The sequence below is a fragment of the Coenobita brevimanus genome, chromosome 78 (assembly GCF_032717465.1).
Source record: "Coenobita brevimanus isolate Jiangsu-jjx chromosome 78, ASM3271746v2, whole genome shotgun sequence".
NCBI classification, from domain to species: Eukaryota; Metazoa; Arthropoda; class Malacostraca; order Decapoda; family Coenobitidae; genus Coenobita; species Coenobita brevimanus.
In genome coordinates, this window is record NC_137031.1 from 7245078 (window position 1) to 7263811 (window position 18734).

The window sequence follows — 18734 nt, forward strand, 5'->3', positions numbered from 1 at the left end:
AATCCCGGACCAAAAACGGAAAAAAAAATTTATTGCATAAAACAATCCAAAAGGACATAAATCAAGGAAAAGCCAAAAAAAAAGTACTCCTTATAGGAGAAATGAGACCAAGATGGCCGTCCGTCATGTTTTTAGCCCAGTTTCCCAAGCCGTGAGCAATGTTTTCCCACCCAGTTGGGCAGGATGAAAGAGAATGGGGAAGGTGAGAGGGGGATACCCCTTTCTCAGGTTCCTCCACTGGCTCATATTCCTCCCCAGAATAGTTATCCAGGTCTTTCTCTTCTAAATGAAGGGACAGAAGGGTCCATGTGACAATTTCAACAGCCTCCTCCAGCCCAATGAGGCGGAAAAATGACGTGATTTTCGCGACATCCTGACGCTCTGACGGACAGTGACACACTGATGTTACCCACCCATGCAGAACCAAACTCAGTACCACAACTGCTTGGACACAGTGTTGCCAATACATTAAGCTACTCCTTAGCAAAAATAAGCTAGATTAAAGCAGTTTGAGACGTGCTACAGTGCTCGAATTTTGCTGTCGGCACCATGATGTCGCTGGGATTAATCGAGACGTTTTGTATTGTCGGCACCATGCTGACGGCGGGATTGTACGGGTTAATTTGTATGATGATTAAGTGTAATACATAATTCTGGTAACACAGAATTGTAGGAACATTGTAGTTACATTGTATGAAAGTAATTGCTAGTGAAATACCCACACCAAAGGGAGACCACATGGAAGCGTGGAAAGGGCCCAAGCATGACAGGCATACGTTCCACGCCACCATGCGTCTCTCTTCCCCTCAACGGAGCCTGTGGGAGGTACGCCACCCCCCTGCACTACTTTCTACCCAGACCAGCACTCACCAGGATCAGAGTGGGACTCATGTAACCACAGTCCCAACTAGGACCAAAGCGACCATCCTCATTGGGGAAAGGACGTCCACTGTACTCCTTTCGCCTACTGCCCCCTGTAGGACTGCGACAATGTCCACCATGCTTGTCAGGGAGGGAACGTCCACCATACTTCCCTTACCTACAGTCCCAAGCAGGACCTCGACAACGCCCACTGTGCTCATTGGGGAGGGAACATCCAACGTACTTCCCTCACCTGCAGCCCCCACTGGGAGCAGGACAGCAGCAATGCCTTCCGTGCTTGCTGGGAAGAGGAAGGCCACTGTACTTCTCTCACCTGTAGTGCCAGGGCAAAGCAGAACCACAGTGGCGCCCAACATGCCCATCAGGGAGGGAACGTCCACTGTACTTCCTTCATCTGCAACCCCTGCTCGGAGTAGGATCTCGGCGACGCCTACCGTGCTTGCCAGGGAGAGGATGGCCACCACACTCCTCTCACCTGCAGTCCCAGGGTCTAGTGGAACCCCAGTGGCACTCACCATACTCTCTGGGGAAGGAACATCCACCAACGTCCACCGTACTTCCCTCATCTGCTACCCCTGTGACACCCATTGAGGGCAACTCCCCTTCCTTGCCTCACTCCTCCTGAGGCCAAGTGGGACACCCCTCTCACTTTTACCACACCCCAAGGGGCAGAGATAGCTCCCTAGTGGAGTCGCAGCTGGAGAGGGTCTGAAGCAACCCCATAGTGGGCCTGGGGATACACTTACTGCAGACAGCACCCCTACGACACCCGTCGCTGCTGAACTCCCAGAGGAAGCGATGTCACAGGCAGCCCCTGACGCCTCTCAACAAAGGCGAGGCCGCAGCCCCCAGTCACCGAGGGACGCCCCCAGGACTCCTGGCTGAGACCTTCACAGATCAGCCGGCAAGCTGTCCTCCACCAAGGGTAGGCGCAAGGCAGTGAGCCTCCTCGCCCTGTTCGGCCCTAGTCCCGAGGGTCGACACACTCACCGAGGCCCCTTCAGTGAAAGGCCTCCCTCTACACAGCCCCTACAGCCCACAACGGACGATCTGGCAGTGGTCCCGCACCCCTTCAGAAAACTCACATCTGATGGGACCCCTCCCACACCTGGGCGACACCTACAGCAACCCTGGCACCTGTAGTCACAACTCTTGTCCTTGTCCATCGAATCTGCCCCATTGTATTGTGCCCAGTGCTGTATGTTTGTATGGTAATATATGTTTAAGATTGATTGGCCTGTGTTTTTGAGCCCCGTTCCTCTTGTTGCATGCTCTAGACCCGGTCTTGAGAAGAATCCCAGATCAGTTCCTCGTACTCAGGGAGCAAGAGGTTGAGCTCTGAGTACGTAGCATAACACTGGTGGTTAGCGGTGGTTCTAGATTCGATCAGAAGAGAGTAACTAGGAACGAAAGGGAAAATCTAACAAAATGGTGGCCAAATCACATGTGCAATTGCAAAAATTCGATCCTGAACAGTGTGACATGACCACGTACATGTGCATGATTAAACCACAATTGGACATCAGATTCGAGCACGACAGGGAGCAGATAGCAATAACTCTACCCCACCTTGGAAAAGCAGTCTCAAGCATCGCCATGAAGATCATCCCTGAGCTGAAATGGGCACAGGTCACACAAATTGTGACTCAAGCAGTCACGCCATCACTAGGAAAAGTTGTTGCTTTATCCCAGCTGGACACCCTCACCTACAATGGCAACCTGGACAACACGCACAACCACGCCAGGCAACTCATGGCTGCCTCTTACCCGGAGGCCAACGCAGCCACCCGGGAACAACACATCTTCAACACCCTGTTGAGGATCCTCTCCAGCGTCATAAGAGAACATTTTACAATCTATGACCAAATGGGAGACCTCGACTGGGAGGTCCAGCTTGTCAGGTGCCTTCTTGCCGCTTACACCACCCCATAACACATCTGCGCAGTAAACAGAGTCCCGACTCACAAGGCACCACACCCCAAACCACGGACACCACCCACCCACACAGTTCCTTCAACACCACCCACTATGCCCAGGGTACTCCCCACCAAGAGGTGCCCCGCCCCTAAGGAGAATACCAACCTCATCTTCATAAACCTGTGGGAATTCTCTGCCTGTAGTCACTGGTGCCCTATTCATGACATACATGAACAGCTGAAAGCTTCCTGGTGCAGACCAACTACCACGGGGCACTGCAAGGTCTCCTTCATAGAAGCTGAGTGCACCAAGGACAGAGCACCATCCACCAACTACGCTGATCCTGGGGAAGTAGAGCTCTATGAAGTAGACACCCCACAACAGCTGGATTTTTAGGACCACCCCCGCACCTCCCCACAGTGGTGGGGGAGACGTCACAAAAATATCTTGTCTACGACAAGATGAGACTGAACGGGGTGAAAGCAAGGCTACTGGTCGACATGGAAGTGGCCAGATCCTGCCTCTGCCATCATTTCTACTCTCACCATGCCTCAGCTTTCAGCCAGCTTCTCCCCTCTTCAGCTCACCTCGTAGATGTGGGGGATGGCCCCCTCCCTATCCTTAGGGAAACCTGGGCCTCGCATGCTGATACTCAACAGAAAGTATCAGCCCACCACTAATTCATCATCTTTGGCTCAACCTGCTGTGCTTGTGATGACTACCTAGGGCTGGACCTCCTGCAGAAGTTACACACCAACATCGACTGTCACAAGCAATGCCTCCACTTCCAGAAGTCTTCAGATCCCCCCCCTCCCAGCCACACTGCACACACACACCCACACCTTCTCTCTCTGTCCACTCTCCCCCCGCCATGTCCTCTACAGTACATTACCCCCTGTTGTCCCTACCCTTCCCGCTCTTCCACACACCACTTTTCCCGCAACCATCGCCTCCTCCTTTACTATCCCCCCACAGCACGAGGCCTGACTCCACCTGAAGAGGCCCAGTGAACCTCCAACCTCCTCTCTCCGAACTTGCCTTCTGGAACCATCTCCTCCTGTCTTCTATCTCCCACCTTCCTTCCCCCCCATCTTGAGGCAGTATGCATCACCAACATCACCACCCCTCTCACCTCCCCAGAGGATTAGTGGTCTGTGACATAGAAGAAGCTGACCTGTGCACACCCTCTTCTCCTTCCCTGCCACCCTTCCCCCATACCAGAACACCTCTTACCACACCAGGCTGCCAGCCTCTGATACCTCCTGGACTTCCAAGACTTCTTGTCAGGACCAACGGACAGGCAAGCAAGATCCACACCACAGGGCCGTCTATTCGCCAACCATCTCAAAGGAAAAACCCTAAACAATGGGGTGAGGAAGACCGGCAGGTCCAGGAAATGCTCGATGCCAGCATTATATCCCCATCCACCAGCTCTTGGTCCTCTCCAGTCATCCTAGTTAAAAAGACAGATGGCACCATGCGCTTCTGTGTGGATTACTGACAACTGAATGACGTGACCATAAAGGATGCCACCCCCCTACCCAGAATAGATGACTCCCTCAACTCTGTATGGATGCTCCTGGTTTTCCACCTTGGATTTCCAATCACGATATTGGCAAGTCCCTGCACACCTGAAGGACAGGGAAAAAACAGCTTTCTCGACCAGCATTGGGAAATATTATGAATTCAGTGTCCTCCCCTTTGCACTCTGCAATGCCCCCACTACATTTTCCCAGCTAATGGAGTCAGCTCTCAGTGGCCTCACCTGGGAAATCTACCTGGCATACCTTGATGATGTCATCATCTTCAGCCAGACATAGGCCGACCACCTCCAGTGCCTTAAACAAGTCTTCATCTGAATCCAACAGGCAGGGCTTATCCCCTTTGTGCGTGGATAAGGTAATAAGTTTTGTGGGACATGACACACCAACTTTTCTCCCCTCCCCCCCTGCCCATCGCACACTTCAAAAATGTGTATACTCAGCTTATTTTCACCACCCAAATATATTTATTTTGCCACAAAATCCACATATTCCTATTTGTCGATGTTTGTTCTACACAATAAGCATAAAATAACACAAATAAACAAATTATACTTACATTAGGGCCATGTGAATAAGCATTCAAGAGCATACATTTCACTTCCCAACATCATAAGTCGAATGTTTACTATTCTATCTCTACATTTTATATATCATTGGAAAGAGAATTTTATTAGCTTTCGAATGTCAGAGGTCCTATTTTCAAACGAGGTATGGTGTTCGAGTAATAAGCAAAAAAATAAAACCCATTTCTGACAGACAACATATTTTTTCATTTGGGGAGCTCTAGTGAAAAACTTTTCCCACCACTGTTATGCTTTTGTTTTTATCATCCTATGCAGAATTTAACTGGCTTTCTTTTGAGCCCAAAACAGTGATTCTAGGCATCATAGTTTTTGAAAAAAATATGAAAAACTATGGTGTACCCATGCCGTGTTGTGACTGTAGAGCAGTTTCCTGCCTTCCTTTAACCTGCCCCGTGCCAATGCCGTTTTAAAACGGTCTGACATAATTGCACGCTCAGTGCCAGTGCCGTTTTAAAACGGTCTTGATTTCAAAAAATCATTGTGACTGCAATTTTCAAACTTGGCGCGCAAAAATTGGTGTGCTTGTAGGGCAACCCTTCCTTTATCTGCCCTCAGGTGGCCTGACCCATACACCCACGCACTTCCACCACACGCTTGCTCTGCCTCAATCTGCTTGTGTCAGTCATACAGTGCAGTGATGTCTCACCGCGGTCTTTCTGATGAGGAGATTCAGGACCTCCTGAGGGTTCCCTACACTGGGAAAAGTGATCTGGATGATGACGACACGCAGGATAAGGACTGCATCCTCCAGGAGGAGGAAAGTATTAGGAATGACGAAATTCCCTCACCTAGGAAATCCAGGTATGTGGGCTACACTAGGGCAACACGTGGTAGGAGGCCACCTGCACGTTGTTGCCTTTCACATCACAACGATGAGGAGGAAAGCGAGGAGGAAGATAGTCCTGCAGTTGAGGGTTGGGGAGGCAAAGAATTTCACCACATGGGGAGGAAAGTGTGAGGAGGAAGTGTGGAAGATTTGGGAAAGTTCCATTGTTGGGGGAGTGACTCATCTCGCCCATGCTCTCCCTTGCCTCCCTGTGACCCAGCTCAGCCCAGCACCTCAGGACAAAGTCTTCCCGCCTTCCCTACACCCAGTACCTCATGTGAAACTCTCCCCCCATTCCCTACACTTCCCCATGCTTCCTCACAGCCCGAGGAACACATAGGCGATGATGATGATGATGAGGAGGAAACGACATGGGAGTGGGAGGATGGTAGCGACTTTGTCCCCCACATTCACCTGTTCACCCACGAAAATGAGGCTGAGTGTAGTGTCCCTGAACTTCATACCTCCAGTAGGCTTGACTTTTTCCAGAACTACTTTCCTGTGGAGTTTGTTTTGAAGACTGTGGCCCTGACCAACGCCTTTGCTGCATTTGAATATGGGGGAATAACACAGACACGACACACCCGATTGTTTGAAACTGACGTGACCCTGGGTGAAATGTATGTGTTCCTAGCACTTGTGCTTTTGATGGGAATATTGAAAAAAAATCAGCTTCCCTCGTATTGGACTGTGGATCCAGTAGTGGTGACACCATTTTTTTGTAAAGTGATGGGAAGGAATCGTTTTCAGTACATCCTGAGCCATCTTAATTTTTTTGACACCCTTGACCCTGCTAATGCAAACAACACAGACAGGATGAGGAGGATACGTTTGTGTTTTTATCACCTTCGAGAGAAATTCTGTACCTCCTTCTCTCCATACCGAGACCTCATCATAGAAGAGAGTCTAGTGCTATGGAGTGGTAATATTGCTTTTCGTCAGTATATCCCCAGCAAAAGACCAAGGTTCGGCTTCAAAATCTTCGTGATGTGCGACTGTAAGACTGGGTATGTGCAGGACAAAGTCCTGTACACAGGTGTTCAGACAGACATCACAGAAGAAAGAAGTTTGGGACTCTCAGGGGCTGTGGTAAAAACGATGATTGGGGAATACCTTCATCGTGGGCACGTCTTATACCTCAATAATTAGTACACAAGCCCCTTTCTCGCCAGGTACCTTCACCTGCACGAAACTGGTCTGTGCGGCACTGTAAAGAAGAATCGTCAGCACATGGTGAAGGTGGGGAGGAAGCTTCAGAAAAATGAGGTTGTTTTTTACAAAGCACATAATATCCTTGCAACAGCATGGCACCACAACCGTGAAGTATTCCTCCTCTCGTCTGTTCATCGGCCCCTTGTACACCACATAGACAGTATAGATTACAGGGCAGAAGGGCAGTGCCACATCTGGAAACCAGATCCTGTCTTGGTGTACAACATGAATATGCGACAGGTGGATCAATCACACGCCATGATTTCTAGCGTTGACTGGGTCAGGCCCACGATGAAGTGGTATAAAAAATTATTCATCCATCTCCTCAACATCACCTTCCTCAATGCTCACTATCTCCATGCACAGACCACTGGCATCAACGAGACATTCGAGGGCTATAATCGCAAGCTGGTGCGGGAGATAGTGCAAGAATATGGTGAAGATAGAAGTGCCGCTCGCCACAGCCACACCGCCGCCACACCTCTCCGCCTCACCTCTAGACACTTCCCCAAAATCGTCCCTCCAAGTGCAACACGTCAGAATCCCCAGCGGAGGTGTCATGTGTGTGCAAACAGCACTGTAAGGCCACATACTCAGAGGAAGGACTCAAGGTATATGTGTGCAGTGTGATGTAGGACTGTGCGTATACCCATGCTTCGAGGAGTACCACACTCTCGCTAACTATTGAGAAACAATAGTGTGGTAATGATTAGAGAAAAAAAGATGCTCAAAAAGTGTTGTAAATACGAAAAAAGATGCTCAGGAAGTGTTATTATAAGTACTGCATACAGTGATGACATGTAAATATTTTCTCGTAAGTGTAAGGACTGAACGTGGTGGAGTAAAGTTTTACCTATGTTCTCGTAAGTGTTAGACGATATATTCACAGTGAGAGGATCAAAAATACTCTGGTAATGTCTGTGTATACTGAATGCATATTGTTAATAATTTACTGTAAGTGAAAGGGCTGTACATTGTGAAGTCAAGTTATGCATATTTTCTCGTAACTGTAAGACAATGCATTTCCAGTGATACGTATAGTGTTGCATGAGTAAGTGATTTTTTTCCCCAAAAAAACACGATTTTTTAATGAAATAAGATTTTTTTTTTTTTTGTGGGTGAGAAGTGGACAGAATAGTGTTAAGACCATTCCTATACCTTCCCTGAGTCACATTGGCAAGAATACCTGAGTTTACCTTGCATAGAAAACAGGTTTTCTCTCCCCCCCGCAGGAGATTCCCCACCCGCTCACACCTGCGGGCGGCCTGAGAGACTACAAAAAACGCACTTCAAGCCTCCAGTGAGTTTTTTATGGTCATGTTCGTTTTTTTCACATCAAAATCTATCATTTTAGCCAAAAAATAAAAATAAAAAATTGGCCAGCACAGGGGTGACACTTAGGGCTGGGAGTGACCGGCACGCGGCGGGTTAAGCTACTGCACGTAATTCACCAATTCTTTGTACACTAGATATGCACACTATATTCACATGATTCATTGATGCTATTATTATAGCTGGATACTCACATTTGGTGCAGGGTACACGCAGTGTAGTTGATTAGAAACAGTAGCACAATCTTTGTTGGGTTAATGGCTAATAATGGCCAGGATTGCTTCACAAACACCATTTTCCTATTGCAAACATCAAATCTAATCACAACAGTGCCCAAACACTATACACAAGCACAACTTGTATAGTGAAATATGTTGCACAGCTGGGATGGGGGTAAGAGTAGAAATTTAAAGGGACAGAAATGCGCAGTACCTTCTCCACTCATAGCTCATTTGGTACTGAATAACCTGTCTGCTCTCTTCCTGGTATCGGGATCTACAGTTGCCAACTCATTACTTTTGATGAGGAGCAGGGAAGCTATGATGCCTCCAAAAATGATGCTGATCGGCCAAAAACTTCTCCTCTGACGAAAGTTTTTATGCTTTAATGACACCAAAAGCATCAACAAGTATAGTCGCAGCCACACCCATATGACGACAAATGCGGCATTGTGTGCAGAGGGGTTAAGCTCAGGCTGTCAAAATGTGTCCTGGCTGAACGGTCCATCTCCTTCCTAGGACACGTCATTTCCAAGGAAGGCATGGCACCCGACCCTGACAAACTGCATGCTATCGCAGACTTCCCCCTACCACGAGATGTCCACGAAGTCCACACCTTTATCGGGCTTGCATCCTACTACTGGCGCTTTGTAAAAAGGGTTCGCCAACATCACGAAACCCCTCCACAACATGACAAAAGAGGGCAAACCTTTCACCTGGACAGACAACCGCATTGCAGCTTTGCACACCCTCAAGACCAAGCTCATCACCACCCCGATCGTCACATTCCCCGACTACACCCTGCCCTTCAGCCTGTACACTGACATATCCCTAGTGGCAGTCAGTGCCATCATTGACCAGGTCCAAGAGGGACGAGAACACATCATTGCCTGCACTAGTTGTACCCTCAATCAGGCAGAGAAAAACTACACTGCCACGAAATGAGAATGCCTAGGCATCATCTGGGCCTTTGACCACTTCTGAACCTATCTGTTGGGCACCGATGTCACTATAATAACAGACCACAAGTCCTTGCAATGGTTACGCCAGTCCCAGACCCACAACGCCCAGTTAATCAAGTGGAGAGAAACTCTTGCCAGCCCGGCAAATTACATACAAATGCCCATCCCGGCTGCCCATCAACACCATCAGTGCCTTCACCAGCCTCCTACAACAATGGCAAAACAAAGATTGCTTTGACTGGATACCACCCCAAGTATTCTCTAAGCTCCAATGACACAGCAACCACCTGTTCACCCATATCGGGCATATAGTGCTTGACCCAGACACCACCCTTGACATGGTGATCCACTTACACTCGAACAACAGCACACATCTTGGGACCAAGAAACTACCGCAGGTATTTAACAACATGTATTGGACAATTGGCCCCTCAAACTTGGCCAAACAAGTCATTCAGGCCTGCTGGGCTTGTGCACTAGGCAAGGATGTCACACAGATGCCTGGCCCTTCTGTGGACATAGTCGGACCCCTACTACCTAAAGCAGGCTACAAATACGTCATAACCTTCGTAGACACATATTTGAAAATCCTGATTTCCTGCCCAGCCAAAGAACACCAAGCCGTTGCCGCGTCCGCCACATTTTCCCCTACTTCGGCATCCCCCAAGCCCCTCACTCAGACAACACTCCAGAATTTACCAGCAAGATATGGAAGGAGCTCGCCACCATCTTTGAGTACAAACTTTCTCACTCCTCCCCATACTGGCCACAGGAGAATGGGATATGCAAGAGAAATCACCGCACCCTTTTCAACCAGGTGCAAGCCAGAATAGAAGAAACACAAAACAGGGACAGGCCAGCCCACTTAAAAATTGTGCAGTGGGGAATGAAAACTTGTCCCTGAGGAGACGACGTTACCCCTTACGAATGAGTTTTCAGAGAAACCTCACTTCTTGTACTGCTCTGACACCACCTACAGCCCCGCTTCACGTCCCCTACGTCCAACCACTTTCACCACCTCAGGAGGTGGCTGCATCACCTACAAAACCACCAGGACTTTCAACTTGACATTGCCCCCGCCAGTCCCTACAAACTGGGCAACTCAGTTGTGGTGGCCCAGTTACCAGTCCCTAACAAACTATTACCCTAATAGGACCATATACAGTTATCAATGTTCCCAATGCCTACCAAGTAACCAACCACTACCACAACATCTCGTGTACCTACTGCAATCGCCACGTGCATCTCTTCCATCCCCCACCCTCCACCTCTCAAACACGCTGCACTCACTACCCCACCCAGCACGTCGCACCACCACCCACCTCCCCGACCATGTAACTAACTCGTACACCTGCTACCTTACATCGTCACACTCATCACCCTCACTCCCCCCTCCACAATGATGTATCCCCATTTATCCTCCACCAGCTCCACACCCTCCCCACAGACCCCCCCATGCACCCCCGGTGACCTCACCTCCCACCTGAACAACCACCGCTGCACCACCACCATCAGACACAAAGGCCTTGACATCCAACCAGGGAACCCCCCCACCCACCCCTGGCCACCTCACCATGTGACCCATGCTCCACGCTGTCTACACCTACCCTGACCCCCGCCACCCCTAGGACCAGCCACCTCACACTCACAAGCTCCTCACCCTCACCCACCCCTCATTTCACACCTACGTCCTACACCAGACCCCACACAAGCGCCCCATCCTCGCCCACCACAACACCGCTGCCACCTAACACAAAAACTCCACCACCTAAATCAAGAACCCCCCACCTCCACCTGGCCGTCTCACCATGTGTTCCAGGCTCCTCGCCACCTACTCCCATGCTCACCACCACCACTACCAAAGCCAGCCATCTCTCTTGCCCACCAGCAATATACGCACCCACACCCTCATCCCCACCCCCACCACCTCCAACACCACCCAAACCATCCACCTCCAGCCCCTCCACACCAAACACCTCCCACATAATCCTCAAACTACATAAGGCAGGATGGAAAATTCTAGTGGCCAAGCCCACCAGGGCAATTAAGGCATGTCCCCCACAACCTCATAAAACCCAGGTCTCCTCACCCATCTCCAGCGTGCAGCCGAGTCACTGGCCAGTCACTGCCCTCAGTGCCTCCAGAAATGAAGATCAAATGTGTGCTCTGGGCCTCTGCCCAGGGGAACAAACATCACCTCCAAGGGACATCACAACTCTACGTCTTCTGCAAAGAACTACACAGACCTCCACTCTCGAGATAATATACCAACCCCACCAGGAGCCAAACCTACCCATGCATCACTGGACCTCACTCCAACACTTCATGCCAACCCACAAGACTACTACCTCTGACACCTATCACCTTCAACCACAGGGACGTGACTTTTCCAGCTGTGATGGTGATGAAATACCCACACCAAGGGGAGACCACAGGAAGGTGCGGAAAGGGCTGGAGCAAGACGGGAGTACATCTCCTGCCACCATGCGCCCCTCTTTCCCTCAATGGAGCCCGTGGGAGGCATGCAACTCCATTGCGCTACTCTCTATGCAGACCAGCACTTGCCAGGATCGGGGTGGGACTAGTGTAGTCACAGTACAAAGTAGGGCTGCGACAACGCCCACCGTGCTCGTTGGGCAGAGGATGTCCACCGTACTCGTTTTGGCTACTGCCCCCTCTAGGACTGTGAAGATGTCCACTGTGCTTGTTGGGGAGGGAACGTCAACCATACTTCCCTCACCTGCAGGCCCCACTGGGAGCAGGACCGTGGCTGGGGAAGGAATGTCCACCATACTTCCCTCGTCTGCTACCTCTGTGACACCCACCGAGGGCAACACCTCTTTCTCGCCTCACTCCTCCAGAGGCCGAGTGGGATGCCCCTCTCGTTCTCCCCACACCCAAAGGGGCAGAGATAGCTCCCTAGTGGAGTCGCAGCTGGAGAGGGTCTGGAGTGGCCCCATTATAAGCCTGGGGATTTGCTCACTGCAACCACTACCCCTATGACACCTGTCGCTGCTGGACTCCCAGAGGAAGTGACGCCACAGGCAACCCCTGACGGCCTCTCAACAAAGGCGAGGCCAAAGCCCCCAGCCACCGAGAGATGACCCTAGGACTCCTGGCTGATACTTTCACAGACCAGCCAGCAAGCCATCCTCCACCAAGGGTAGGTGCAAGGCAGTGAGCCTACTTGCCCTAGTCCCAAGGGCTGACACACTCACTGAGGCCCCTCCAGGGAAAGGCCTCCCTCTACGCCACCCTGCAGCCCTTACCGGACAATCTGGCCTATGACAATAGTCCTGCACCCCTTCAGAGAGCGCACACCTGAACCCACACCTAGACAACACCTACAGCTACCCTGGCACCTGTAGTCATAACTCTTGTCCTTGTCCATCATAGTATGTATAATCTGCTCCGCTGTATTGTGCCCAGTACTGTATGTTTGTATGGTAATATACGTGTAAGATTAATTGGCCCATGTTTTTGAACCCTGTTCCTCTGGTTGCATGCCCTAGACCCGGTCTAGTAAAGAGCCCCAGATCAGTTACTCGTACTCAGGGAGCAAGAGGTTGAGCTCTGAGTATGTAGCGTAATAGTTACATAATTGTATTGTTACATAATTGTACTTTTACTTGAAGTAATATTGTAAATTTTACATAACTGTATTTTTAATTGAAGTAATATTGTAATTGTTATGATACATAATTGCAGTAATATTGCAGTTAATTGTAGTAACTGTAGTAATATCGTAGGTTTTGTAGTATTTGCAATAGTAACTGCAGTAATACTGTAGGTAACTGTAGTAACTTCAGTAATATTGTACAGTTACATTGTATGTTACATTGTAAGTTGCAGAATAATTCTGAGCACATGCATAGGATTTCCCAATAGTAACACAATAGCAAGATACAGCAGTGAACAGTACTATGAATCAGTCATATATAACACTTGCTGCAGTAATATTACACAGTATGAATTATAAGTCCCCCCTCATCATTTCCCTAAAAGGAAAAAAAATAAATAATAATAATTAGTCAATCCAGTCATGCTGTGTCGATGATAGTGATGATGCGCATTACAACTGGCTCTTGGAGAACAATAACTTTGCTCGTTGTCTCATTTATAGGAGTTTATGTTGTATTGTGGCATTTGTAGCAACAGTTGCACCTATATATCTTTGTTTGTTATGCGATCGTAATTTATTTTTTTATGTATTGATTTCCTCTAGTTTGTTTTCATCGTCTGTGTTAGTTTTTTTCTGTGGTGTCCAAGATTGCATAATTGCTACATAATCCTTGGGACCCTTTTTAAGGCTTTGTTATGTTGCACAGTTATTATTGGAAATGATATTATATTACCCCATATTTTTTTATTTTACTTGAAAATAAATTTACAATATATACAACATTAACTATATACACTCACTTGGCATTCGTTTCTACCTACGGTGGACAATGTATGTGTCAGCACTGTGTGGAAATCTTTGTCCTCACGGTTGTGTGAAAGAGGTTGTTCATTCTTCCTAATGTCATTCGTGCTGGCCACTTTCTCTCTCTCTCTCTCTCTCTCTCTCTCTCTCTCACTGATTTTCCTTGTAATTCATATGTCTGGTCCTACTAGATAGCTTTAATTAATAACTGTTTATTACAGTTTTTAAATTGCTCAGTGGATTAATGTGATAGTATATTTTATATATCATTCTGCAGATGGATTGTTGCTTAGTTCTGTGCATGAAACACATATTTTATATATATGCCAAATGTTTAAATGGTAACAATCGTTAGGAATTAATGAATGCTATAGTAAATGAATGAATATAATAATTGTTATTTTTGGTCCAAGTACTTAGCGATTGACAATGTAGGTAACTGAAGTAGGTATACGTACGTAAGTTGTAACTATAAAGCACGTTTTCTATGTTTGTGCAGAATGTTTTGTCTATCACTGTGTCTATAATTGTGTATTGTATAAATGAAGTAACGATTCAACTCACTGATTCTTACTGTGGTGGGAACGGTGTGAATGGCGGTGAGTGTTGTCAGAGACTGGTTGATTGACGTGTTGTGGTTTTCTCGGCAAATGCTAGCTCAGCACAAAGTTGACTTCTCGCTGTGGTAAATTTGGTGAGTAAATGAGTAACGATGAGTAATGTTGAGTGAGTAACGATGAGTGAGACGAGTGGTGAGTGAGGGCTTTTGTAATTGCTGCGTCGTCTGCTCCGTCATCCCTACATCAGCATGGTGGCAGTGGTGATGGAGGGTGGTTGGGTAGAAGGGTGGGGTCATGTAGGGGTTGATGTGGTTGCGAGTCAGCGCTCTCAAAGCTCCGTATGTGATTACTTGATCGTAGATTTCTATGTGATTTCTTGTACAACGTTTAATTGTAGTTTCTTGCTGTAAGGTGTTAACTCGAAGATAATGTTGGTTATTGTCTCACCTGCTTACTCCATAGCAGTCATAGATACTTGAAGTTCGTTTATTCGCTGATTGTAGGCTGACATAGAATTGTGAAAATTGGTTGTAACAATATATTGTCAAATCACTGCCAGTGTAAAGTTGTGAGGCGCCAAATAGCTCGAACTTGTAGTATTTTTTGTTTTCTATCATGATAATGTAGAGTCAACTGTAGACTAGTAGACTCGTAAACGTGGTTCATGCCACCACTGCCACAAAAAAAATAAATAAATAAAAATTATATATATATATATATATAGACATATATATATATATATATATATATATATATATATATATATATATATATATATATATATATATATATATATATATATATATATATATATATATATATATATATATATATATATATATATATATATATATATATTGATCTTGTAGTTAATTATATTCTAGTCGTAGACAAGCTGCAGTTAACAGTGAGTTGATTTGTAGGAGATACTGTCAGTTGTGCTTGTTGTCGGTGGCAGGAGAAAGATAAAGATGAGTGTTTGGGTTTGACTGTAGTTTATTTCTTCAAAGGGAATATCTCAAAGGGAATATTGAGAATGTCTCACAAGAGCATATTGAGGTGTGAGCATTATATGTTTGCCAACTTTGCGTGCCTGCCCTTTTTCCCACCGTGCCTCTCTCTAGACCCCCCTTCTCTCTCTCTCTCTCTCTCTCTCTCTCTCTCTCTCTCTCTCTCTCTAACTCCTTCTGCTTGCTAACTTCTTCTTTCCCATATAGGAGAGATTGTGTCACTTCCAAGGTACGGTTCGGTGGAACTCTCTCGATCCTGGGGACTTTCCAATCAGGCATCAAGGGGTGCTGTATATGGCATTCCTGAGAGAGAATGTGCAAACGTCATTTCCTTCAGCCCTAGCCATGATTTTCACTTAACCTGTAGATTACATGTGTACGCTACCAGCTATTATGTATTGTATTATGATATTTTAGACTTCTGACATCCACCTGCCCCACTGTACAGTCTCAGTCCCTATCAGTGTCTACTCTGTTTCGTCTAGTCTTCACCTGCCCCCATTGTACACCCAGTCTCTATCAGTGTCAACTCCCTGCATCATCTATTTTTCACTTGCCCTCACTGACCCACACCAGCAGACTGAGCCATCCCCGCAACACGCCAGTTACTCTCAGGCGAGTGTCTAGTGGATCGCCATTTACGGACCTCCCCATATATCACAACGCTTTCACTGATATGCATAAAATGACGCTTCAAAATATATATAACTTAGTAGGATGGAAGTTGTGGAAGCACTGAAGTAAGTCAAAATGGGGAAAGCCCCAGAAATTGATGGAGTGTGTGGTGAAATGCTGAAGCATGGGGAAGAGATAGTAGTAGAATGGATGTGGAAGATGTGCAGATTGGCCTGGGAGGAAGGTAGAGTCCCAGAGGATTGGAAGTCATGTATAATTATTCCCTTGTACAAAAGGGACGGGGGAAAAAGAAGTGCGTGGTAATCATAGGGGTATTTGTCTTCTTAGTGTAATAGGAAAAGTTTACGGCAGGATACTTGTTGACAAAGTTAGGGAAATAACAGAGGAATTAGTTGGAGAAGAAAAGGGAGGCTTTAGGAAGGGAAGAGGTTGTGTAGAGCAGATATTCATTCTTAGATCTTTAGAGAACAAGTGTCTACAGAAGGAGAAAAAGTGTCTACAGAAGGAAAAGAAGTTGTTTGAGGCCTTCATGGATTTGGAGAAAGCATATGACAGGGTGGATAGACAAGGATTGTGGAAAGTATTACGAATATATGGAGTAGATGGGAAGTTGCTGAAAGCTGCGAAGAGTATGTATGAGCGTGCTAAGGCTGCAGTGCGTGTGGACAGTGAACTGAGTGAGTTTTTCCATTTGACGGTTGGGTTGAAACAAGGATGTGTCACGTCCCCAAGGTTGTTCAATCTGTATATGGAGGGGATTATAAAAGAGATACAAGGTAGGGCAGTGGATGCTGGAGTGGCCCTAATGAGAGAGAGCAGTGTTTGGAAACTCCTTGTGCTGTTGTTTGCAGATGATACTGTGTTGTTAAGTGAAGACGAAGGGGAGCTGCAAGGCTTGGTGAATGAGTTTGGCAGTGTGTGTAAGAAACTGAATTTAAAGGTGAATGTAGGGAAGAGTAAAGTTAATGTCTTTGAGAGAGGTGAAGTCAGTGAATGTTCAGTGAGGTTGGATGATGAGGAAATGGAAAATGTGGGTATGTTTAAGTACTTGGGTGGTGAGATGAGTAAGGATGGAAGTTTTGAGGGTGAAGTGCTTGAAAGGGTACAACAAGGAAGAAAGGTTGCTGGTTCCTTGAAGGTAGTGATAAGAAACAGGGAAGTGAACGTGGAAGGTGAAAAAATTATTACATGACAGTTTTGTGATATAAACTCTGACGTATGGAAGTGAAGCTTGACGTTGTGAGAGTGAGAGCAGTGGAAATGAGATATTTGAGAGGATCCTGTGGAGTCACATGGAGAGACAGACTGACAAATGAGGATGTGAGGGAGCGCTGTGGTGTGGATGTGGACGTGATAGGGAGCATTAGGAGAAACACACTGAGGTGGTTTGGCCATGTGGAGAGGATGGAGTGAGAGAGACTGACGAGGAGAGTGTATATGAATGAGGTGGAGTGGGAGAGAGGGAGAGGAAGGTCAAGAATGAGATGGAGGGATGGGGTGGAGAGGTATATGGGAGAGGGTGGTGTGAATTGGGAGTAGGGCAGTGAAATCGTGGGGGACAGGGTGACGTGGATGCGATTTGTTTGTGGCCACCCCGTATGAGGGATTAAGGCATCTGGCAATAGATAGATAAATAGATAGTACATAGTTTGGCTTGAAGGAGGTGAAGGACACTAGGTATGTAATAATTATTCTCAACTCATTTCCATTGACCACTTGTTTTTAATAATAGTAATAATAATAATCATTCAATTCATTGCCAAAATGATTAATGATAATAATATAATATAGTAATAATAATAATATAAATGCTCAGCAACATTACTTAACCCCTTCAGTCCAGTGATGTATATATAATTTTCAAGCTTCCGGCCTGCCTTCAGACGAATTTCATCAGCTTAACCCCTATGCGCCAGTCCACATCACATTATGTGTTGGTAGGGCCTACGGTCCACGTCATATGACGTTTTAATATTTTGCGGGCATGTTTGAACTTCGTGGCGCACCACATGGACTCAGAGTATTGTTCCAGCATGGCTGGTGCGCGGGGTCATGCTGGCTGGCCGGGGGAGGGGGCGGGGGGTGTGGGAGGGCAGCTGAGCAGGGAAGAGGGCTGTGGTGGAGGTTGGTGGGAGGCCGGCGTAGGTAGAGTGTGGCCTTGGATCCAGCGGATACTGGTTCGGGGTAGGGGTCGTGAGGTGTAGGGTGGGGTGGGGTATAAAGGAGGGCTACTAGGGGGCCATGAGGGGTGTGGACGAGAGTGTACGGGTGCTTGAACACTTGTACTGACCATAGCCAGCCTTTAGGGAGTATCACATTGTCAAAAAGTACTAAAAACAGTGAAATAATGTGTAAATAGTGTGTAAATAACTGTGAATACCTAAATATACATAAGTTTGTTAAAAAATAAATATAATGGAGGACATAAAATAAACCGATCTTTATTAGTTACTTTCTTGTGTTTTTTTGCTATTATAGTTGTAATATTGTGTTCATACTGCACTGTGAATTAGAGGGAGAAACAAAGACACACTCAACACTTATCCTGGCTTGAGATGTCACCCTCCTCCCTCCACCAAACACCGCCATCACACCACCGCGACCTTGAACACGCTCAGCCCAGCC